This window comes from Capra hircus, chromosome 1 (genome assembly GCF_001704415.2).
Source record: "Capra hircus breed San Clemente chromosome 1, ASM170441v1, whole genome shotgun sequence".
In the NCBI taxonomy this organism is placed as follows: Eukaryota; Metazoa; Chordata; class Mammalia; order Artiodactyla; family Bovidae; genus Capra; species Capra hircus.
Genome location: NC_030808.1, coordinates 133006924 through 133033220, shown reverse-complemented (window position 1 = coordinate 133033220; position 26297 = coordinate 133006924). Strand labels below are relative to the sequence as shown.

The 26297-nt window shown below is 42.4% G+C and overlaps 1 long non-coding RNA gene and 1 pseudogene across 2 annotated transcripts; one reads left to right on the top strand and one right to left on the bottom strand.

The window, feature by feature from the left end:
- Positions 1713-3786, top strand: LOC102168773 (annotated as a pseudogene). The gene has a single exon (XR_001918340.1). The product of XR_001918340.1 is annotated as a DNA replication complex GINS protein PSF3 pseudogene (transcript).
- On the bottom strand, positions 13270-23214 carry LOC102168581. The gene is made up of 4 exons (XR_309755.3): positions 23089-23214; positions 18607-18694; positions 15241-15315; positions 13270-13831 (listed from the first exon to the last, which is right to left on the bottom strand). It is a non-coding gene; the product is annotated as an uncharacterized LOC102168581 (long non-coding RNA).

The window sequence follows — 26297 nt, the reverse complement described above, 5'->3', positions numbered from 1 at the left end:
GTCTGACCCAGGACTTGGTTCAAGCTCCAATCTAGAGAACACTTGATGATAATGATCATCGTGGTCATAATCATTATTATCATCAAAACTCCTGCCACCTATTGAGCACAAGCTTTTCAGAGTCAGTTTTGAGTCCACAGAATAATCCTCAGAAGGAAGAGGAGGAGGACGAATATCTTTTTTTAACTTGGGAAAGCTGAGTTTCAGAGAGAATAAGTAATTTGATCAAAATCACACAGAGCATAAATAGTGGCTTATATAGCATCTTTGTAAAATATCGTGGACAGATAAATTTTATACAGCATTCCCCACGGAATAGGCAAATTGCAAAAAAGTACCCTTCCCCTGAGTGGATAAAGCCCTGGGAGCACACAGCTTGGTCAGGGGGCACTGGTGAGATGTCAGCCTCCACCTGTCCGCTCAGTGGGGACACTCTGTGCAGTATACAAACTGCGCAATCCTATGTTCAAACCTACAAGTCTTTGATTTCAAACCCCATGACATGCGCGGTCTTTCCAGCCTCTGTCATTGGTCAGTGATGATGATTCATGACCCCTCGATGCTTGGTGCTAAAATAGGGAGAATGATTCTTGCTTCCTCTCAGTTATCTCCAAAGAATTTGAATTTTTTCCTGGAGGATAATTTGAATTGCCTGACCTTCGGATTAAGACGCTCCTCTCTACTCATCCGACTTCCCTAGTGGCTCAGACTGTAAAGCGTCTGTCTACAATGCGGGAGACCCAGATTCGATCCCTGGGTTGGGAAAATCCCCTGGAGAAGGAAATGGCAATCCACTCCAGGACTATTGCCTGGAAAATCCCATGGACAGAGGAGCCTGGTAGGCTACAGCCCATGGGGTCGCAAAGAGTCGGACACGACTGAGCGACTTCACTTTCACTTTCACTCTACTCATCCATCCACGTCAGCGGGTTAAGAGGACTCCCAGTGCTCCTTCTCCCTGATCCTGGGATCTTTTGGTGACTGGTGATCAGTAAGGAAACATGGATGGTACCACACCAGCCTTCGCCACCGTGTAAGTTTTCACATCATTATTACAATGAAGCAAACCACGCTTCCCACCTCTCTAGCACAAACAGTTGCAACATGGCTGCACAACTCCAGCCCTAAACAAGCACTTGCTAACGGAAACCCCGACAAATCACAAAGCATAAGCAGCAATAGCAGGCACCAGGGTAATAATTTATTTTTAATGCCATGCTGTCTTTAACAGTGCAGTTTCCTCCAGGGTGTTTGCTTTGAGATTGCAAGATAATTACATCTCAGAAACCAGGCTAATTACAGTTAACAGCCTGAAAACCAAAAGAATCCTTCCCTACACCCCCAGCTTCTTTTTTCCACTAGAATACTACACAAATTCCAGTTAAAACGTGTGGCATCATTTAGGAAACCAATTTGACTACAGCTTAGAGGTTCATTTTCCCCTCCTTACAGCACATGTATAACTCGCACTGATGTGTATCAGAGGGACCTGCGAAACACAGCCTCAGTGATTAGAATAAATAATAGCACTATAGAGAGCAAACAATGATAGCAATTTTCCAATGGAGAAAAAGTCTAAATGTTTCTGGTGGAAAACCAGGGAGTGAGTGTGGATACATGCTGCAAAGATGAGATTACCTGTGGCCTCTATGTACTCTTTAGAGTATGGGATTAATAATCAATCACTCTGGCCGTCCGCGGGCGAGGGAAAAGAGTTTGAATCCAGTCTGACTGCCGCGGCGACCTCCTCAACCTTCACAATCCTGACCAGCCTCAGCAGCCTCCTCTTTTTACATCCCTGACTCCAGGAGGTCTCCCGAATCACGAGAGTGGAAACGGAGACACTCAAGCCGCCGCCATGTCCGAGGCTTATTTCCGGGTGGAGTCGGGTGCGCTGGGTCCTCAGGAGAATTTTCTTTCCTTGGACGACATTCTAATGTCCCACGAGAAGCTCTCGGTGCGCACGGAGATCCCCATGCCGCGCCTGGGCGCTTTCTTCCTCGACCGGAGCGGAGGGGCCGAGACTGACAATGCGATCCCGGAGGGCACAAAGCTTGAACTCCCTTTGTGGCTGACAAAGGGACTTTTTGACAACAAGCGGCGGATCCTTTCAGTGGAACTTCCCAAGATCTACCAGGAGGGTTGGAGGACTGTGTTCAGTGCAGACGCCAACGTGGTGGACCTCCACAAAATGGGACCACATTTCTATGGGTTCGGCTCCCAGCTCCTGCATTTTGACAGTCCAGAGAATGCCGACATCTCCCATTCTCTCCTGCAGACATTTGTTGGACGTTTCCGCCGCATCATGGATTCTTCCCAGAATGCTTACAATGAAGACACGTCGGCACTCGTGGCCCGGCTAGACGAGATGGAGAGAGGCTTGTTTCAAACAGGGCAGAAAGGACTGAATGATTTTCAGTGTTGGGAGAAGGGGCAGGCATCTCAGCTCACAGCTTCCAACCTGGTTCAGAACTACGCAAAGAGAAAATTCACTGACATGGAAGACTGAAGGCCAGAAGAACACAGAATTTCTCCCTGTAGACTTATCCCTGCATGCGTCCCTGATAGGAGCTACGTTGACCTTGTAAAGGGCAAGAATCATGTCCCATCTTGGGGCTTATTCCCTGTAGCAGTGTCAGGAGTGGTGTGATATGCTGGGCGTTGTCCCTGGCTCTCTGAGTCTTCCAGGACTGTCCTACCTGCTGACCCACAGCCTAGGCCTCCTTAGCCCGGGAACCCACAGCCGAGGTCCCTCATAAAGAAGGATTATTAACACATACATCGCAATAGAGTTAGAACCGGGATTCCTTGTGCCTGGGAGTTTGGACAGCCTTCGATATCCAGTTTCACCAGCTCCAAAGGATGGGTACAAATGGACCTTTCCTGCCTGTTCATAAGATGTCCTCCTGAGCTGAACTGCCTCATCTTCCTTGTGGTTGTACAAAGGATAGTACCCCTGGAGATGCTGGCCCTCCTTGTAAGTATCACCTGCCACCTTCCTATGGGGAATTACCCAGTTTCCAAAAGCAATTGCCAAGAATAAGGAAGGAAAAGAGGAAATGCCGATGAGTGGCCTGGCCTTTACTAAAGAGAAGACGTTGTTTTCCTGTTCTGTGATGAGGGCTTCATACACTGGTCTTCACAAAACTACAGTCAGCCTAGACGGGGAATGGTTAAACTGAGCTTGTTTTTGCCTCTGAGATCCTCAGTTACTTCATGCCCTCCCTAGGAAAGCTGTCAGAGAGTCCTTTGGAATTGCAGAGTAGTTATTAAAGGGTGTTAACCAGCCCTTCTTACATTGAGATCAGGACTTCAGTGTTGCTGATTAAGAGCTCTGTTTGAGGAGCTTAGCATGGCAGAAGTGAGTGGGCAAGAGACCTTGGTCATGGTTTTTTTCTCTTCAAGAAATTTTGCAATATGATTATATGTGGATTCCTGACCAGTTACCAAGAGTCTCTGTAAGCAACCACGAAACTCTTTCCTTGGAGATCAAGGAGGAAACCTCAGCAGAGTAGGAAAACAGCATCCCTGGGGCCCACTGGACCTTTTGAAGGACAGTTCTCTCCATGCCATGGCTCCCCTCCCAGCTTCCCACAGCCGGTGAAAATCACCTTTGTCAGTGGAAATCCCAGTGGAATTTGGGTCTCCAGATTGTGCAGATGTCTAGATGCAAACTTAGAATGTCAGAAATGTTTTTTAAATGCCTGTTTTTAAGATGGAACTGATGTTTTTAAAGTTTGATTTTAGTGCTAAATAAATGATCCATTTTGCACATGAAAAAAAAAATAATAATAATCAATCACTCTGGGCCATTTGTAGAATTAAAGAGCTGGAAGGGAGATGAGAAATCATCTGGTCAATTTTTGTGATTCCTATACATCAAAAATGCAAAGAAATATGTACTGTAAAAAGTTTTAAAGAATGATTCCATGACCTGATCATTTATTCAAAAAATAATTTTTTATCACCTCTGATTTTTTTATAATCCTTATCAGAAAGTTCTCCCAATCCTAAATTTACCTTGATGTAATGTCAGACCTTTCTTTGGCTGTGTTTTAGCTGAAATAAACACTTCCCCAAATATATATTTCCCAAATAAATATATATCTCCTTTGTATAGCATAACTTCCACTCCAAGTATTTCTAAACTTTTTAATCATTTGCATACTTTTTCCTTATTTGTCTTCAGTTTCCATTAGCTTTTAAATGTATAAGCCTAGCATCACAACTAGCTTTGGCTCAATTTGACATCTTATAGGAACTGGGACCTAAATATTCTTTTTTCCATGCGTGGGGAAAAAGAGACTGAATTGGAGAAGAGAATTGGAAATCCAATATTCTGAGCTTTCACATGAAATCCATTCCTGTTTCTTTAGTGCCTCCAGAATTTACCTACTTGACCTCACAGTCTTAAAGTAACATAACTACAGCCAAGTTTCTTCTTCGGGCTCTTCAGAATACCAGCAGTATTCCTCTCCATCCATGTCTTATTCAAAAAAGCAACATATTGACCCTTCCATCAGGCTACTTGCTAGAGGCTCCTCATTGCTAATAATGTAAATTTTGCATGCAAATGGTATTTCTCATAGTAACAACTCCTTAGCAACACTGACTGACTTCATTCATTCTTTTAACAAACACGTATTAAGTGCTCACCCTGGGAGAGGGCTCTCTACCACCTTTGTTCCCTTTTGACGGCTTCTCTTATTAGCTCTTCCCTTAAAGAGGAGGAATTGCTCATCTTGGTTGATTGGAACATCTGGTGAGACCACTTTTTTTCTGACAGGCAGGATTATTTTGCTGTAAAAGTCAGCACCTAGGTATATTGCTTACCTTTCTGCCTCAGACCCCAGTAGGTCTGCATGGGTCAATCAGCCTTATTATTCTTCCTCTTCTACTCTGAGGGCTGGCTGGAAAATGTTTCCAGAGACTCTCTTGAGATAAGCCACTTCTCTCTGCTCTTTGTCTATTTCTTCATAGGCATGCCTGAGCATTATAGTCCCAAGATTTAGGGTAGGGAGCATTGGAGAGGTGAGAGGCCCCACTTTCTCCTCCCCAGTTTTATCATGATAAAACTCCCCAGTTTTATCAACCGGGACTTAAGTTGCTTACCCAAGTAGTACTTTCAATTAACATCCCCAAGAAGACTTTTGGAAGATAGGGAAGATTGGCAGGGTATGATTCAAATATCCAGGCTATGAGGTCACCATATTACTCAATTTCTCCTCCAGTCTCTAAAATTTACTAGATATCATGCCTGGAGCTAGGCACCAAGGAGACAGTCATATAAAGCACAACCCTCTCCTTCAAGGGCTTGCAATCTGGTGGAACATTTTATCTGCTTGGAAATGACGTTTCCATGGTCAATATCTGAACAAACATTTATCCTTTTCAAGAGATATTTAAAATGAAATCTAAGTAAGGTCTAAAAGGGATTTCATAAGGAATTCCCTGGTGGTCCATGGTTAAGAGTTTGCCATAAAAGCAGAGGGTATGTGTTCAATCCCTAGTCAAGGAGGAGCCAAAATTCCATATGCCTTGTGGCCAAAAGGCCAGAACATACAACAGAAACAATATTGTAACAAATCCAATAAAGACTTTTAAAATGACTCACATTAAAAAAGAGAGAGAGAGCTTTAATAAATAAATGAAAGGGATTTCACAGAAGAAACTTAGGAATTTACAACAGTGAAGTTGGGCATCTATGTCATACATGGTTAGCATTCTTTTATTTTTTGATGCTTCCTCAGTGGGCTGCAGTCCATGGGGTCGTGAAGAGTCGGACACAACTGAGCCACTTCAGTTTCACTTTTCACTTTCATGCATTGGAGAAGGAAATGGCAACCCACTCCAGTGTTCTTGCCTGGAGAATCCCAGGGATGGTGGAGCCTGATGGGCTGCCATCTATGAGGTCACACAGAGTCGGACACGACTGAAGTAACTTAGCAGCAGCAGCAGCAGCAGATCCTTTACAAGGACAAGTAAAAAATTCACCTGCCAATGCAGGAGACATGGGTTCGATCCCTGGGTGGAGAAGATCCCCTGGAGGAGCAAATGGCAACATACTCCAGTATTCTCGCTGGGAAAATTCCATGGACAGAGAAGCCTGGTGGGCTACAGTCCACAGGGTTGCAAAGTTAGACAGCAACTGACTGAGCACACACACATACCCAGATACTCTACTAACTAGAAAAAAGCAAGAGATTAAATAGGCAACTAAAAGAGACATAATTCTACCTCAAACCCAAAATGTCCAGGCACAATTTTGGAGAAATGGAAACTACCAGTTGGTGGTTGGCTGGCTGTTTTTAATGGAAGAAAAGAAAAGTTCAGAACCAAAGAGTGTTTTGCCATGAGAAAGCCTGAACCCAGCCAGGAAGGTGTTCTGATTCCCACCACACACGTCCCTACTCCCCAGCACACTTCTGCCTCAAAATAGGAGAGTGGAGGCAAACACATGTGAATAAATCCATTAGAGTTCATCGTAGCCATAAGGAGAAAAGTTCCTTCTTGAAAGGAAGCCGTGGGGACAAATGACTTGATGGATGTTTAAGACTCTTTCTGAAGAGTTTTCCTTTCTAGTTCCTTATTTCTTGGAACAACTCACTAAGGCAGGTAAAGTACAGGTGTTGCTGTATAACAGGAAAACTGTTTCTGAATTGTTCTCATAAAGTTGGGTCAACAGTCAACCATAGGTAGCCTCCACTTCCACGAGCTGAGAAAATCCCATTACTACGGTCTGCGATAGTCACATGAAGTGGGCAGGCCACGGCGGGAGCCGGGGGGCGGGGCGTTCAAATGACGCAGCCCAACTACAACATGACAAGATTCAGGAAGAGAGAAAAACAATCTAATAAAACACTGGGGGTAGAATCTAAGTTGGCTCAAATTTTAGTTGTTAACTATGATGAGAAGGAAAATTATTTGTATAAAATTTTAAATATTTACTCTGAAAGTACCATATTAGAAATTTGGGAGTTGTTAATTCTCTGGATGCTGTCACTATTTAAAACGATCTGAAATAGAAAGGCTGTGCTTTAAATATGTCTCCTTTGGTCCACATGACTTAGATCATGTAATTCAATTGTAAGTCATCCAATAGCAGCTCACTTTTTAAAATATGTATATATTTGCTTGGCTGTGTTGGGTCTCAGTTGCAGCATTTGGGATCTTACGCTGTGGCGAGCTCTCTGTTGCAGCACGTGGGCTTTTGCAGTTGTGACACGTGGACTTCTGTCTAGTTGTGGTGCAGGGGCTCCAAAGTTGCAGCCAAGGGCTCAGTTATCCACAAGGCATGTGGGATCTTAGTTCCCCAGCCAGAGACTGAACCCACGTCCTCTGCACTGGCAGGTGGATTCTTAACCACTGGACCACAAGGGATGTCCCACAGCTCACTTTAGTTGCAGAGGAAAAACACACAAGAGGAAGGGTGAAAGGACAGTATCACTGAAGCTATAAAGGAATGGCAAGCGGTATCATTTTTAGAAATGACCCAGGGACACTTTTAGATAAAGCATGGCTTACCCTAATAACTTTTTCTTCCTAAATTTCCTTGTGTTTATTTATAATCCCCTAAAGAGATGCCCTAGCAAGTACATTCTATTATACAATTCAGTAGTGTGATAAAGGTCTGCCTGTATCAGGTTTGTCTCTGATCACCGTCACTGATGATTTTTGATTCATTCATTCATTCAAGAAAATTATTTTTCTCTAATTGGACCTTGGATGCACAGTACTGGATTCATCATAATCCTTGATTGATAATCTTCTCATCATTGGTCCAAGCCTCAGGTATCTTTATTAGGTTATTTTTAATAATGTATTAAGCATTCAGAAATGCACAAATAGCATTAGAACCTCCACAAGGATCTACATCTAACCATGTGATTTCCCCCCCATTCCATCTTCCTCCTTCCTTTCCCCACCTGAGATAAGCATCCTTTCAAATCCCAGGTTCATTCCCTTTGCTTTCTTTGTATATGGTTTTACTACCTTTATATGCATTATATATGTACATATATAATGTATATTACATGTAAAACGTTTGCCATATACACATGTGCATATATATATATATATACGTTTTATATATATAGATGTATATATGTATCAGTATTTTTACTTTACTTTTTTAAGGAGATATCATACTGTAAGTAACCTTTGGAGAATTACTTTTTTTCTTTAATGCGGTGTTTATCTAGATTCATCCATATTGTTGCAAGATACTGTTTGTTTCTTTTTGGATAATGACATATAATAATCTGCTGTGTGAATATACTACCATTTATTCTCCCCCTCTCCTAATACTGGGCATTTAAATTGTTTCTGGGTTTTTTCTGTTGTGAACAATGAGGCCATGCTCATTCTTCTACGTGTATCCTGCTATACATGTACAAGAGTTTTCCTAGATTATATGCCTATGAGTTGAATTGCTGGAGCTACAGGATATGTGAACATTCAAATATAGAAGACAATGCTATACTGTTTTCTAAACTGATCACATGTTTCACTTTAATAACGTCAAACTCTTTTCCAAAGTTATTGTACTCCTACTAGGCATTATCAGACATTTTCATTTTTACCTAATTCAATAAATGTAAAATGGTAACTCATAGTAGTTGTGATTTGCATTTCCTTGGTCACTAATCTTCACAAATTTGTTGGTCACGTAGTAATTTTACTGTTTGTGTATTCTTCTCATTTTTCTATTGGAGGATATGTGTTTGTGTGCTTTTCTTATTAATTTGTAGGAGTTGTTTACACATTTTTTGAAGGCTTCCCTGATAGCTCAGTTGGTAAAGAATCTGCCTACAATGCAGGAGACCCCTGTTGGATTCTTGGATCTGGAAGATCCGCTGGAGAAGGGACAGGCTACCCACTTTGGTATTCTTGGGCTTCCCTTGTGGCTCAGCTGGTAAAGAATCTGCCTGCAATGTGGGGGACCTGGGTTCAATCCCTGGGTTGGGAAGCTCCCCTGGAGAAGGGAAAAGCTACCCACTCCAGTATTCTGGCCTGGAGAATTCCATGGACTGTATAGACTATGGGGTTGCAAAGAGCTGGACACGACTGAGAGACTTCCACTCACTTACATATTTTGATGCCAGTCCTTTGCAATTCTGTCTATTATGAATATTTACCCAATTTTATAGCTCATCTTTCAGTTTATTTAAAGTATCTTTAAATCTTTTTTAATTTAAATTTATTTAATTGGAGGCTAATTACAATATTGTATTGGTTTAACCCATTTGGAGTTGATACAGTGTGAGACAAGGATTCAATTTTATCTTTTTCCATATCGATAATGGATAACTAATGCTTCCCAGCTCCATTGATTGGTCACTTTTTCTTTCTTACTAATCTGATATGTCACTTCTGTCATGTGAAACCATAGTTTCATCTGTGATTCTCTAATCTAATCCTCTGCTCTGTTGTCTATTCCTGTGCCAGTTCACAGTCCTTTCTCTCTGCTCTTTCTTTTCAGAAATACCCTGACTACTCTTGGCCCTCTACCCCTTCCTGTGACTTTTGAAATAATTTTGTCAAATACATGAAAAAAAGCCTGAGATTTTGATCAGAAATACACTGAATCTATAGAAAATAATTGAAATCTTTATGGCATTGTCTTAGCCACCTTACAATATCTTCCTCTATTGTAGGCCTTCTTTAACAGTGCCGAAGAAAATTTTATATAATAATTTTCCCAATAGAAGTCTTTTACATCATTACATTAGATTATTCCTACATTCTCCATATTCTATGATAATTTTGTAGTTGTTGTTTTATCTTTAATTGTGTCTTATAGGTTTCACTGGTATAGAGAAATGCATCTGATTTTTATATTAATCTTATACCTTACTAAACTCTCCTATTATTTCTAAAAATTTATCTTCAGAGTAATTGGGGTTTTCTATGTAAATTATTATATAATCTGCAAATAAAGACTGTTTATTTCCTTTTTTCCAATCCCTATGTTTCTAATACCTTTTTCTTACTTTATTGAACCACCTAGAACCATAATTTTATACAGAGAAGTGGTAATAGAAAGCATGCTTTTCTTATTTCTTCTCATCCTACACTCACCCTGGGTGATCTCTTGTGGCTGCAAAGCTTCAGTCACCATCTAGATCTCTATCCTAAGTCATGTGTCCAACTGTGGTTTTTGAATCTCTCGATCTGAATGTTCCGAAACTCAACACCATCTAGTCTCCTCCCTCAACTTACACCCATTCCTACTTTATTTTCTGACTTTATAAATGGTCCCACCATCAATGTGGCCCAACCCAAAAAATGTGGAGTCATTTTTAACTCCCCCTCTCCTACCACACATCCTCTCAGCCGATCAAGCCTATTGATTCTAGTTCATTGATATTACTTTAATCCAACCCTTCTTTCCATCCACTTTACCAGCTCCCATCTTGTATCTCCTCTCTGACTGTCATAGGTTCTTAAACCACCAACTGATTCTACCTTGCCATCTACCAAACCCTCTTTCAGGCAGTAACCAGAAGAGTCTGTCTAAATATTAAATATTCTCACAGAGTACCCATGTTAAAATCCCTTAGTGGTTCCCTAGAATTTGTAGAAAACGTCTAAACCCTCTTCGTGGACAGATGTCTAAAAGATAGGCCCTTTTTGACCTGGGCACCATGACATCTCCTCATCACTTCCTGTTTTGCCTGTCCTAACACTCCATCCTCCAGCCATCATGGGCCCTTGCAGTTCCACAATCACCTGGTTCTCTCACCTCCTCTCTCAATAGTATACTTTCCTTTCCTCACTTCTTTCCATCTTCTTCTGAATAAGCCTCATTCACTTTTAGGAATCAGCTTAAGACTTCTTCCGAGAAACCTTTGCTACACTGTAATTGACCTTGCCTGTTTTCCCACTCCTTGAGAGCAGGAAAGAGTCTTATTTACATTCACATCACCAGAATCCAATGTAGTGCCTTACATAAGGTAAGGGCCCAATGAATGCTTTGGAAACATGTAGTGAATCAGTTCCGCTCCCTTTACCCAAATTTCTGATCTCTTATTTGCAAGAATCCTCTTTTCCAAAACTCTTTCCAATGCCTTTGCAATCTCCCCCCACCCACCCACCATCCCCATAACATGCCCACCACTTTGTCATTGTTTTGGTTTCATTTTTAGCAAAGCACTTAAAAAACTTTATTAAATATACTCAAAATATTGAAAAGATATGATATCCTTGTTTTTTTTTAATTTTTGTTGGAGTATAGTTGGTTTACAATGTTGTATTAATTTCAGGTGTACAGCAAAGTGAATTAGTTATACATATATCCACTCTTTTTTAGATTCTTTTCAATATAGGTAATTACAGCGTATTGAGTAGAGTTCCCTGTGCTACACAGTAGGTTCTTATAAGTTATCTATTTTATGTATAGTAGTGTGCATGTGTCAATTTCCATCTCCAAATTTATCCCTTTCCTCCTCTAACCTCTGGGGTAACCTTAAGTTTGTTCTCTACATCCGTAACTCTATTTGTGTTTTGTAGATAATTTCATTTGTACCCTTTTTCTAGATTCCACTATGAGCAATATCACTTGCTATTTGTCTTTCTCTTCCTGACTTACTTCACTCAGTATGACAGTCTCTAGGTCCACTGCTATTGCTGAAAATAGCATTATTTCATTTTTTTATGTCTGAGTAATTCTATTGTATATTTATACCACATCTCCTTTATCCATTTTCTGTTGATAGGCATTTAGGTTGCTTCCATATGCTGGCTGTTGTGAATAATGCTGCTATGAAAATTAGGGTACAAGTATTTTTTCCATTTGTGGTTTTCTCTAGATATAAGCCCAGGAATAGGATTGCTGGATCATATGGTAGCTCTATTCTTAGTTTTTTAAGGAACCTTCATAGAGTTCTTCATAGTGGCAGCACCAATTTACATTCCCACTAAGACTGTAAGGGCTTCCCTTTGACTCTGCAGTAATGAATTTGCCTGCAATGCAGGAGACACGGGAGTTGCGGGTTCAATCCCTGGGTCAGGAAGAGCCTCTGGAGGAGGAAATGGCAACCCTCTCCAGTATTCTCACCTGGAAAATTCCATGGACAGAGGAGCCTGGTGGGCTACAGTACAGTCTGTGTGGTCCCAAGAAGTCAGACACAGTTGCGCACAAGCATGGCATGGCATGGCAAGAATAAAGGAGACTGCCTGCCAGGTTCCAGCCCCGGTGGATCCAGAGTAATTTGAAGCGGGGACAGAGTCAGCATCCTAGGAATTAATTGCTTAATTAAAGATATAGAGGGAGATTAGAAAGAAACAGTGTAGTAGGAAATATTAGTGGAGAAAAAAATGCTGAATAACTTAGTTTACGTGGGATACCAATAAAACTCCAAGACAAGGAATTTGCACTATCTACGTTGGGCCACCAGCACCCGTTTGAATATCGGAGGGTGCCCCGCCTTGGGCTCCCTCTCTCATGGATCTTGGAAGCCAGGGCAAGTAAGTAGACGTGGTGAGTACCCACGCTCCAGATGGGAATTCAGCCAGAAGGGGAAAGAAAGAACGACACCTGGGAATCAGTCTTTCCAGAAACTGATCTGATTTCTTTATTTTTCAGGTTTGCTTATATACTTTTTGTTATACATAGGGATGAATACAGAGTCACATGGGGGTCAGCAGACCTGACCCTTGTCAAAATCAGGTGCTTCATATAAAAGTATACAAAGGTTTTAGGGGTTTTACATCATCTTCTGGCCATGAGGCCTGCTGACATTTTATGGCCCTTTCTGATGACTGTCAGTCAACCAGGAAACTTATTTTTTCCAGGGGTGATTTTTTCTAAAACCAAGCACCACCCTCCAAATAAAGTTGTATTCCTATAGGGTGAGGGTGTATTGGGTTACAATCAAGAAAGGAATTTACTTACCCTAAGGTTTAACATGATTAATCTTAAAGGTTAATACTTATTCCTCCTATATGCTAGTTATATTCATTATAAGGGCAGGGGATATGGAGACTTAGCAGCAAATATTGGCTCAACAAATGAAAAACCCTTCACCAATATAATTTCTAATCAACCCACTATACTATACTAATAATTTTCTAACTTCTCAAAAGAGTCTGTATTTAGAAAGTTTGAAAGCATCTCGTGCCTCTCACAGTTGGAAGGCTATAAACAATCACATGTGGTCGGACGAACCAGCTCAGACAGGCTAGAGAACCTTCAGAGGAGTTTGTAAGTTGAAACACTCTTGTCACGCCCAGGAATTTTTATTAACTGGAGCTACAAGTTAACTCCTCCTCCGAGAGAAATGGTGATGGGGGAGAGCCCCCCGTAAAGTCAGAGGTGTAGGTGAGAGCATAAAACAGACGCTGGTTTTGGAGGTAGATGTTCGGGAACAGGGGGTTTCCTGAGGCTCGACCCCCCCCCTTTGCGTATGCCAAAACCTCCTTCCTTATGACCTTTGCCATGGGTGGAGTTTCTCACGCTGGCTCCCTGGCAAGTGCCCTTTTCTCCACACCCACCATTATATTTACATCTTTCCTTGGCGCATGTCCCACCCAACTTGGGCTTTTGTCTAATCCTCTCAATCAGCTATTTGAAGACCGCTGCTGTGCCTCAACTGTCTTGGTATCCATGCCACCTGTAATCCAGAGCCTGACACATGAGTGATGCCAAATGGATATCTAAAGTAATAAAACTGAATTCCCTCCTGGAGCCACAAAGCAACCAGCAAATGTGCTTTGGATTCTTCAGTGAGCTGTGTTAGCATTCAGAGGAGGACTTCTGCCAGCATCTCCACCTGCACCGCCTTCCACCTCCACCTCCCCAAATGTTTCTTCAGTCTTATAAGGGAAGTCTCTGAAACAATGTTATTCATTTTACTTAATGTTGCTCTTTCACAGGCAATGCCTCTTCATCCTTCTATTCTGTACTGCAAGGTATACTGGGCATGTTTACTTGGCTTCATTTGGGGCGGTTTTTAAAGAAATTGCCTTGAGGTGGCATTTGATCCAGGTTTTTCTTCCTAGAAATATTCCTCTCCTCCTGAGCTGTTTGTGAGTGCCATACTTTGCCATTTAAATATTAATGTTATGGAAACAGAGGAGAAAAATTGGTCTCTTATCTGATATGTGATGTTGAGGGAAATTAAGATTAATAAATGGTGACAAGCTCTATAGAGGAAATAAAAGTTAAATTGCCTTGGACTATTTTCAGGAGTTGTTTGAGCAATGAGTATTATATCGAATGCCCCATAACTGTGATTGTTTTAAAAGCCTGATTTCTGACGATAGATCTGAAATCATAACTCAAATCTTAGCATTTCCCTCAGAGTACTTGCATTCTACAAGTTCACAGGTAGGAGAAATCCTCTAAGGGGGGAAACCAAGAAAAACTGAAAATTAGACTTTCTTTATCAAATCTCAAGCAGCCACTATCCTGAGGAAAGGCAAACTTTAGGTCTAAGAATTTAACTAATAAACATATCTGGAAGGTAAAAATATCTAGATAGCTAACTAGAATTTTTCACATCTTCAACAAGATAAATCATGTCATAGGCACATTAATACATCAGCTCAACCCAGTTAAGTGCAGAGGGAGGGGCCCTCCAGGTTTGGTTTCACAGCCTCCACTCTGCTTAACCTGCCAGAACTAATGGGGTGAACATGCAAGGCAGTGATTTCCTAAGTGTGATCTCTGGACTAGCATCATCTGGGAACTTAGAGATACAGATTTTCAGGCTCCAGCCCAGACCTCTGTTTAACAAACCCCCCAGGAGATTGAGATGCATCTTTAAGTTTGAGAACCACTAATTTTTAACCCTATAGGCACATTAGTATCACTGAGGGAAATTCATAAACCTGATGCCAGGGTTCTATCCCCCAGATATTTGGATCTAATATGTCTGGGCTGAAGCCGATGCAATGGTATATTACAAACGCTCCCTTGATGATTCTAAAGAGCAGCTCAGGTTGGAGAATCTCATTTCAGTCTCTGAGTTCTCACTCTGACAATGGCAACAACCTCAGAAGTGGGCTGTTGGCTTCCAATCTTTCCCTCCAATCTGCTCTCCACCCCTACACACACACACTCACACACACACACACACACACACACACACACACACACACACACACCAGGATTCATCTCTAATTCAGTAATTCTAAACTTTACTATTTATTGTGCATCAGAATCACCCAGGCAGGATTATGAAAAACAGCTTCCTGGGCCACAATTCAGGAGGTCTGAGGCAGGGCCCCAGAATTTACCTCCCAAACAAATCCCCAGGTAATGCTGAAGCTGCTCATTGGACCTCTATCCATGTGTTCTCCAGTCACTCTGACCTTGATGAAAAAAGAAAAATTATGATGGTAATGAACTTACCCTCAGGACCTCCATCCTCTGCAGATTGCCCAGCCCACTGTGTGGAGTCCCCTGCTCTGCTCTGGAAGGCAGTGCAGGGTGGAAGTCAAGAGTACAGTCAAAGAAGTCTCAGGACTTCCCTGGTCCAGTGGCTAAAAAACCCACCTGCCAATGCAGGGGCGCCACAGGTGCAATCTCTGGTACAGGAAGATTCCAGGTTCTGTGGGGCAACTAAACCTGGGTGCCAAACAACTGAGCCCACGCTCTAGAGTCCGAGAACCCCAGCTACCGAGCCCACGTGCTACAACTACTGAAGCCCATGCTCCACAACAGAAGCCACCACAACGGGAAGCCCGCACACCACAGCTAGAGAGTAGCCCCCACTAGCGGCAACTAGAGCAAGCCGCACAAGCAACGAAGACCCAGTGCACCCTAATTACTAAATTAATTTAATTTAATTTTATAAAAAGAGTGCAGCCTCAGGCTGCAATGTTTGTTTAATTCAATAAATTGTCCATGTTTCAGTTTCCCTATTCATAAAAAGGGAGATAATATAGGACCTACTTGAAAGGGTTGCTATGAGGATTCTATGCACTAATACATGTAGCATAAAAGGTGCCTAGCACACATTGAAGTGCTCAAAAGTGTTTATAATTAGTCACAAGCTTATAAAGGCATAATTAGTTATAACTGTTAAGTAGTCCTAATTACAGACCAAAATAGTTCTTTCTAGTTATTATATAGCCCCTCCCTCCCTAGAATCTAGACACCAGTGCCTAGGGGTCTCTGCAGACAGACGAATCAAAAGGACACAGACTTTCCCAGCCTTACTCAAAATCACTTGTCCTTCTCCTCCCCTCAAAAATGGAGGAGCCAGTAATCAGCAGCTATGAGCTGAATGAAAGTTTCTCTCCAGAGAGGCCCCACCCACCAGTCATGCTGAAATATATCAATATCTTTTGGAAGCCGAAGAACACAGTCCCTAAACAGGGTGAGGAAAACCTCCAATTCAGTTCTAGAATCAAATATGATCACATAACTCTCTGCTTAAAATTATTCTGTGATTTTTAGCTGCCTTCCCTAGTGGCCCAGACAGTGACGAATCTGCCTGCAATGCACAAGACCTGGGTTCCATCCCTGGGCAGGGAAAATCTGGAGAAGGGAATGTCAGCCCACTCCAGTATTCTTGCCTGGAGAACTCCATGGACAGAGGAGCCTGGTAGGACACAATGCATGGGGTCACAAAGAGACACAACTGAGTGACTAACACACACCCTAAGAATAAAAGTCAAATTGTTTATCATTACTTAATAGGTCCTGGCTCCTTTCCAGCTCCTCAGCCCATAATGAACCACTTAGACTTTTCCAAAAACACCCTGCCCTATGAAGTCACCCTGCCCCTCCCCCTGCATTGTCCTTTGCCTGGGTGCCCTTCCCCTTTCTGGCACTCCTTGCACAGAAGTTCGTTAATTTATATTTATTTTTCAGTTCCCCACAAAGTCACCTCTATCTTATAGCCTTCCTGACCCACTGCTCCCACTTTCCCCAGTGCAGAGCTGATGCTCTCCTTCTCTGCATCACCTCCACACTCTCCACAATCACTAACGTGCTGAGTGCCTGAGCTGCCACAGTTCATTCACAGCCTCTCTCCACAGCTTGACTGTGAGCCAAACCAAAGTTGCCACCATGTTTTGGTCATCTTTAACCTTCACCAAGCACAGTTCTAGCCCATATTAGGAGGCTTCATTATTGAGTGAATGGATGAAGCAACGAGGGATGGAGGAGGGAGAAATATTCAGTGGATTCTGCCAACTGAAGTCAATTCCTAGAGAATCAAAGGACACCAAGAGAGAAGAAATCAGAAAACAGGGTGCAGAAAGGAGTAGCAGCTGCCCCAGCTGATCCCCAAAACAGTGGGACCTGGAGCTGGTAACTGCTTATCAACAGGGAAGGTCTAGCTGCCTGGATTAGTTAAGAGAGTGGCTCTCAAACATTTGGATTTTGTTATCAACTATTCCAAAGTCCTCTTATGTATGTTCCATAAAATATGGACAGGGTTACATCTGTCCATATTTACCATTAGAAATTAAAATGGAAGAAAATTTAATGTTTCTTGATGCATTTGTTTTAAAACAGCAAAAATAAAGATGTAAACAAATATTTTTATATTTTCTGAAAAATTTTACTGAGAAGAGTGACATTTTTCACTTCTGCAAAGCTCTTTAATATCTAGCTTAATAGAAGACAGTTGTATTCATGTATCAGCTTCTGCATTCAATCTGTTGTGATGTCACTCATCATGTAGCCTCTAGAAACTTAAGCTATATAATCATGGGAAAAAGAGAATAAAAAAGGCGAATCAAGTGTCAGTACTGTGGTGAGCCTCATGAAAGAGTCTCAGAGACACAGTCCCCCACTCCAGGGGTTAAGGGACCACACTTTGAAAACTGCTAAATTAAAATGCAGTATAAGTCATCTGTTGTTGCAGAGACTAAAATAACAGTGACTTGAATGAGATAAAAATACATTTCTCTCTCGCCTAACTTTACAAATGTAAGCAGTCCGCATCAGTCATGATGCTCCTTCTGGCTATTCTGCCATCCTTAGTACCAACCTCTACACTCCAGACAGCAAGAAGGGGAGGGTTTGTGTGTATCACTTCCCCTCAAATCCCATTGGCCAGATCTTGGACGAAAGCCTATTACTGAACTGCAAAGGAGACTGGGAAATATCTCTCATCTAGTTGACAGCATGTTCTATCACTGTAGAAGGTGAGAACAGATATGGGAATAAGTCCCAATCTCTGCTACACTAACCTCTTCCCCTAGGCTCGGCTGGAGTCGGGCTCAGAAAGGAGCTTGGGCAAGTCAGAGCTCACCTCATCATTGCCCAGAAGGATGGGGAAGCTGGTCCTGGCATATAGCAGGACTCACACAGCAAGTCACCTCTGCATCTGCCTCACTAAAACAACAGAAGGCCCTCACTACAACAACAGGATGTAAGTGGCTCACACGAAGAGCAGCAGACAGCAGCTGGAGACCAGTCAGAGCAGAAACGCTAGTTAAGGAGAAAAGTGCCAAGCCATCGGCCATAAGTGAAGCTCTGGTTAGGATAAAGGCCAAAACCGTCAACACAGCTCAAAAAGCCCTGCAGGACCCCAGCCCTTCTCCCCAAAACCCTACGTCCTGCCTTATCTCTCAGTCTTTCCCTCACCCTCCATGTTTCAGTCATGTTCGACTCCAGTTTGAAGGGTGTGCCTTAGTCTTTCTTACCTTCTTAAAGTTTTTGCATGTGCTGTTCCATCTTCTGAAACATTCTTTTCCCACCACTATCTGGCCCACATATGCTCATTCTTCAGGTCTGTGGAAAAAACAAAACCCAGCCAAGTAAGAACAAGCAAAGTCTATGTATCCAGAACTTGGTACAGCAAGAGAGTCAGCCCCTCCTGCTAGAGTTTGGACAGAACCTCACAGACAGGCAGAGGAGGAAGACTGCTTAATAACAGAGAAAGGGAAGGTTTCATGTGTGCCCTGACTGGGGATTGTAGGCAGAGGAAAGCTGTAGGTAGGAAAACTAGAAGCAGGGCATTCTACGTGATTAGCGGTAGAGATGTTAGGGGTACAGATCTGGCTTTCTCTGGTGAACTAAGTTGGAAGTAAGAATAAAAATTAGGGAAGCTGTCAGTTATTAATCAAGTCCTGGCTGTTTAGAACCAATTGTTACAGGAGTTATTGTTTGGCCTCCTGGGCTGGTTGCTACAGAGACTGTTTTGACTTCCTACACGTCTGACATATAGACAACAGGCCAGGCCGGCAGCCCAGGCTGGTTACTATAGATAATAATTTGGTTTGGGGGGCCGATTGCTGCAGATTATGGCTGAGAGTTCAATTTTACATATGATCTGACCATTGTCTATTCAGTCCTTCAGGTCTCAGCTCACAGCATTTCCTCGTGAAAGTCTTCCCCAACCCCTAGATCAGGGTAGGTCCACTTGTAATATGTACATGCAGCTTCCTGAATTTCTCTTTCCTAATTCTCAGCAAATTTGTAATTAGTGCTTGCCCAATAGATTACAATCTCTGTGAGGGTAGGGACTATATTTTTTAAATATTCATTTTCTATGCTTAGCATCAAGCAAAGGATTTAGTATATAGTACAAGCTCAATAAAAAATATTATTATATGGATAAATGGATGCATAGGTAGAGGAATGGTTAAATGGATGTCAGACTTTTGCAGAATGAAGGGCAATATTCTGTTGCTTATCAGCTGACAAATTTCCAGAAACTTCTGGAAGGGTAGCTAAAGGCGTGAGTTCCATATTGGTTCTGCCTCTTGAGCCATTATGTCATTTCAACAAAGTCATCCAACAGGAAAAATAAGGTCCTCTTCCTTATGGAGCCATCAAACGTGTGAGCTGTGTCCAGTTTAGTTATCAAAAATTCTGCAACCATAGATCCAACCTATCCAGGATCTGACATCTACCTAGGTGTCTCCATCTTAAGCTACATTTCCTCCTAAGCATGGATCACTGACAATATCCTACAAAATATTCCACTGGATCCTGGAGCTGCCCATTCAAGAAGATTACTTGAATTGAAGTTCTGGCATAAACCTGCCAGCTGTAACATATTTCCCTGATCTGACCCAATGGTGACCCACAATATTCTATATATGGGCTGTTTTCTTTCATTTTCCAGCCTCTGAAGATTGTCAGAACTCTGCCTGTCTAAGCAATAAATCCATCTTTTCAGGGATCAATTGCAGTGACTGGCTGCAAAGCCTGGAAATCCAATTAACTGCAAAATAAATAAAAAATGAAAAATACACTGAAGCTGTGGCATAAATCAGCTAGAAAGTGTTCTGCACATTAAAATAAACAAGGAGAAATTTCAAATTCATTTGTCTTCTTTTCCTTTTTTTAAACCCTGTTATTGATAAATTTAGCCTTGGTTCCAATTTTGTCACAGCCACGACTTGCTCAAGTATAGATCTGTTGGGATGGCTATCTCCATTCTAATTATACCCTGCAGGCGGGCTCCGGAGAGGAGCCAACTCGGCTAGGATTACCTTGGTGCCATATGTAAAACTTTAGGCCCTCTCTCCCTTCATCTTTTTACACCGCATGTGTTCTTAAAGGGGCATAAATCTGCTCTAAAGTTGCGTGGGAAATATGAGTTATTTTGGCTTTCTGGGACATTTTGAAAAGGACAGAGTTTTCATCAGTTGGCTGAGTGAAAGGCCTTCTGCCTCAAGGCTACTGGGTCTGCTAGGCTGCAGCTGTGACACACAGAGCCCGTGGGCATGAGACAACTTCTGGGTGCAGAGAAGTGGGCTGAGGATCTCAAGACAATGAACTTCAGTTCCATCCCCAGGATTCCTGTCAATGCCCTAGAAAGGGATCCTTGGGCCCCAAGGTACCCAGCAACCTGAGGAGGCAACCTGGAGAAAACAGACAGGCAAAGGCCACTTGAATTCCCATCTGTAACTGGAGCACAGATTTGTTTCTGTGGGTGTCACAGTAGAGGAAGATCAAGGGTGGCAATCACTCTTCATAACCCGTGGCTGGGGGCCAGAGTGGGAGTAAAGAGAGAGTAAAAGTGTTAGTCGCTCAGTCATGTTCGACTCTTTTGCGACACTACGGACTGTAGCCTGCCAGGCTACTCTGTCCATAGAATTTTCCAGGCAAGAACACTGGAGCGGGTAGCCATCCCCTTCTCCAGGGCATCTTCCCTACCCAGAGATGGAACCCGGGTCTCCTACATTGCAGGCAGATTCTTTACTGACTGACCCACCAGGGAAGCCCCAGAGTGGGAGGCTCTGCCACTGACTCACTATGTGACTTTAAACAGCCCTGAGCTGCTCTGAATCTATTCCCTTTCATGTAAATGAGCAGACTGAAATAGAGGCTCCCAAGGCCCTTCCCTAGTAGCTTCCCTAGAGGGCTTCCCTAGTAGCTCAGAGAGTAAAGCATCTGCCTTCAATGAGGGAGATCCATGTTCAATCCCTAGGTCAGGAAGATCCACTGGAGAAGGAAATGGCAACTCACTTCAGTATTCTTGCCTGGAGAATTTCATGGACAGAGGAACCTGCAGGCTACAGTCCATGGGGTTGCAAAGTGTCAGACACGACTGAGCAACTGACATACACAAGGCCCTTCCAGGTCCAGTATCTGGATTCCATGTTGGGTGAATTAAAACCTGTGTTTTATTCAAGGAATATTTGTGGAAAGAGTAGTCTTACTCTTTGATGAATTTATAAAGGCTCTTTTATCCTTCCCTCTTTCTTGATACCCTGCTGTGTCATCACTGAATTTTCCATTTCTGAGTTCTAAGCATTACACAGACAATGGGTATTTGTCAGGGATGTCCCCATGGAAAACAAGAAAACCAAAAGTCAACCGTTTCTCAACATTTCTTATCAGAAAAGCAAATGACTCAACATTGCTCCAGAAAGCAGCACACTTTCACTTCATCCTATCTTCAAATTCTCCTTGGATAAAACAAACATCAACAAATGTGAGAAGAAAACTCTGTCATCCTTCAAAATGCACCCACGTGAAAAGTTTTCAATTCAAATCACAAATTTTCTGTTATCCTTAGCTGGTTATTGATTTGGTTTTACTTTTTTTAAAAAATGATACCTTATTTACTATACTTATTTTCAAAATTCTATTTACCCAAAAACAAAGCCAAAAGAAAACAAGTAGGTCGATGGGAAGCCATAACCGTTGGAAACACAGTCATTACTACCTAGAGGTATTTCTATGCTCATAGTAAATTGGCTGCCATAGGAAGCGAAAAACAGACAGGGCCTGGGGTCTCTCCTTAAATCTAGCTGGAGAGATCAAATTTATGCAAGGAAATTACTGGAAACCAATCTCAGTATAACAGAGCTATAAATCCACCCTCTTATTCTCAATTCCAATAGCTCCATTATATTTTCCTTAATATGAACTCTGAGTTAGACACTGTTTTGGGCACAAGTTAAAAAGCCAAAGCCTGCATCCTTGAAGTTTACAGAAAATGATACATATAAGCATGGGACAAGGAAACAATGGGTTAATTCCATGCAAAACAATAGGTTATTTAGCATAGTGTAGTCAATTGTTGTTTTGTTAACCCATGGCTGCATTTCTCTAGTTTTATCTATTGGTGTTGGCATCAAGAAGACCGCAGGAGCCTAAGGCTCTTATCTTTCCAATCCCTCTTTCTTCTCCAAGGCAGGTAGTTACAAGTACCAAATAAGTTTCTATTCTCACTGTGGGGTTTTTGGTTTAAAACTGTTTATTGATCAATAAAAGAGTAGAAAACCACAAAGTCATTGCCTGGGGAAACTGTACTAGTAATTTTACAGCAGGCTAGATAGTAAGGAAAGATTACAAATGTTAGTAGGCGGGAGATCCAGCTCCTGCTGAAAACAAGTCAATTCTGACAAAAATCCAACCACCATTGCTGACCTTGGAGAGCCTGCACAAGGTCAATGGCAGAATGAATATGATTATGTTGGTCCTGTTCTCAGTCTGTTTACTAGTTCCGGAAAAAAAAGGACAGACTTCATATGTACACCCATATGCTTAAAAGTAATAAACACTGTAAATAACAGACTCGAGTCCTCAAAAGAATGCAAAAAAGAATGCACGTAGGATTTAGAACAACATTTTAAAATAGCTTTTAAAGTTAATTTTTAAAATAGGACTGTCACTGGGACATATTGTTGCCACCGTAACTATTTATATTAATAACTCTGACTCACCCAACAAGTCTTCGTAGGCTCAGGGAGTATACTGGCAGTGTTCATTCATTCTTTCAGTCATCCTTCCTCCCATTTGCTCAACATGGACTGCTGGGAGGGTGAGCCTTCCAGAACATCCAGAGCAGTCCCATTGCCCTTGTCCTTAAATCTAACAGTGTCCCTCACCTTGACTCCTCCAAGGAGAATGTTCATTCCATCCTACTCAGTAGATTTCCCTCCACCTACTTACCCTATTGCTCCTTTAACCTCTGTGTTAATAACCCAGATCTCCCTGAAATAACAGGGATCAAATATTTCCAATGCCCTCTTCTCTCTGTATCCTCACTCACTTCTCTCCCACCATGGCTTCCATTGGTCACCATTTAAATTCTTTTATATACACCTCCAACTCCTCTGTTGGCTACTGATTCTGTCAGCCTTCCTAATTCTAACAGATAGGCAACACGCACTATCTTAAACAGTAACAGGTACAAGTGCCTTTCAGAGAGACAGCATGCTCTAGGTCTAGACAGCCATACGTTTTACTTATAACAATCTTGAAGGATGGTAAAGAGGTGAGTGAAGGGCCACACGTGTGGATTGTCTCACAGGCAGTCCCCATCCACTCCCAGGTGAACTCTCATCATCATGTTCATGGCAAGGCTTTTGGTCTTTTGTCCCGAAACCCAAAAGGTGGGTATCAGCTCTCGGATCTAATCACATTCCACCAGGAATGGCCAGCTAAAGAGGCAGGGCGAAGTCATGATCCTTATGCAACATCTCAGCTTCTCATTTTTAGAAAAGATCAGCTCTTGATGGAGTGGCACCCTGGATAGATGGGGAGGAAAGAAAGAGGAAGGGCTCACAGCACAAGGCCCCATCTATGGTGGTCAGGCCAAGACAGACAGCCCCATGGAGATTCCTACCAATCAGGAGGAGCTTAAGGACACATCACACTTCCAGTGACAGGCATTGAAGAATTGAAGAAGTAGAGAAATAAGAGATGGTCATTACAGAGGCAAGTTCTCCACTTTTTACTTTGGCCAACGGGAGGCCGGGATGCATGCTGAGAGGGCTTCAAGGATACTGAACTGGGGCACCAAATACTATTCTCTCCTCCTATCCACTTAGTGTGAGACCTCTCACCAGAGGAAGAAGCAAGCTAACTGAGGGCTCTTCCTTCTGTCTTTTAACTTCATGTACCAAGATATCAAGGGCCCAAGGGCAACTTTGACTCTACCTTTAGAATCCAAGGAGGTGAGCACTTCAGCTTGAGCCTGAAGAATCAAACATGATGAGTCTCTTCGTGTGAAGAAACTAAGGACCCTCCAAAGCGAGTCTTGCTCTAAAGATTGTCAAACTGAGTTAATAGGTCAGGTAGACAAGTACAATATGATATCATTTAGGTGTGAAATCACAAAGAAAAGGATACAGGGCTTCCCTGTGGCTCAGTCGTGCAGAGTTCCCCTGCCAGTACAGGGGACACTGGTTCAATCCCTGACCTGGAAGGACACCACATGCCAAGAAGCAGGCTACGCCCATGCACCACAACTATTGAGCCTGTGCTCTAGAGTCCAGGAGCTGTAACTACTGAGCCTACATGCCCTAGAGCCCATGCCCCACAATAGGAGAAGCCACCACAATGAGACGTCCTTGCATCACAACTAGAGAGTAGCCCCCACTCTCTGTAACTAGAGAAAAGCCAACCAGCAATGAAGACCTAGCACAGCCAAAAATAAATAAATAAATGATATTTTTAAGAGTATAAATGAATTCATTTACAAAACAGAAGTACAGTCACAGATGTAGAAAAAAAAAATTTATGGTTACCAGAGGGTAAGGGAGTAGGAATAAATTGGGAGCTTGGGATTGACATATGCACACTACTATACATAAAATAAGGACCTAATATATAGCTCAGGGAACTCTGGACTCAGTACTCTGTAATGGCCTATATGGGGAAAGAATCTAAAAGAGAGTGGATATATATACACTATATATATATCACTGATACACTTTTTGCTGCACACCTGAAACTAAAACACAATATTATAAATCAACTATACTCCAATAAAACCAATATAAAAACAATCAATATAAACGCCGCTGCTGCTGCTAAGTCGCTTCAGTCGTGTCCAACTCTGTGCAACCCACTGGGCTGCCCCATCCGTGGGATTCTCCAGGCAAGAACACTGGAGTGAGTTGCCATTTCCTTCTCCAATGCATGAAAGTGAAAAGAGAAAGTGAAGTCGCTCAGTCATGTCTGACTCTTCACAACCCCTTGGACTGCAGCCTACAAGGCTCCTTTGTCCATGGGATTTTCCAGGCAAGAGAACTGGAGTGGGTTGCCATTGCCTTCTCCGAATATAAAAGCTGATGTAAACTATAATTCAGGATGACAAAAATAAAGTAAGTCCTATCTTGAGAAAAGAGAGCAAGGAAGTACAAAAGTTTGGTTCAAGCATAACAGGCCACAACCAGAGATGACACACTCAAACAGCCTCAGTTCTAGGCCCAGGGACTTACACTAGGCCCTCGAGCAGCAGTGACAATTGTCAGCATCCTATGAGTCTCTCTCCCTGGAGAGAGGGTGAAAGTATCATATGTCCATGTGCAGTCATAGCTGACATCCCCCCAGGAGCTCCCAGACACAGGAGCAGGGACTGTGGCAGGGAGCTGGAGCATGCTGACTGATGGGGCCAAGAAACATGGGTGAGAGCTGCCAGCCAAAGATATATCCTTGCACGGGCCCCAAATTTTCAGCCCAGTATATCTCTTCCAGTAGACCCTGAAGACAGAACTGGCTGTGAAAGTGGAGAATGAATGTCAGAACATCCAGGAAGGAAGTTGGTGATATATTAGCTGTTCCCACACATGCAGGTACTCACATCACATCCCTCACCCCACAGGTGTAGCAAAAGACTATGTAAAAAGACAACATCACTGCCATCCTGGAATCTTTAGCTATAGCTGCTGTTGATGAGCTCTGGTCAAAGAACAAAAACGACAGAGGCCTGATGAAAAAATGGAAAGACTCATATGACTGAGTTGATCTGATGTAGTTAATTAAGGACAACACCATACATCAAATTCCATCAGAATCTTTATCGTTTTCCATACAATTCTGGCCTGAATGGCTTAAGTTCTGGGCTGAAGTCAGGAGTACAGTTCTTTATCCTCTGAAAAATGACAAGGTCACCTTGTGCCTGCCACTTAACTTCACTGACTCT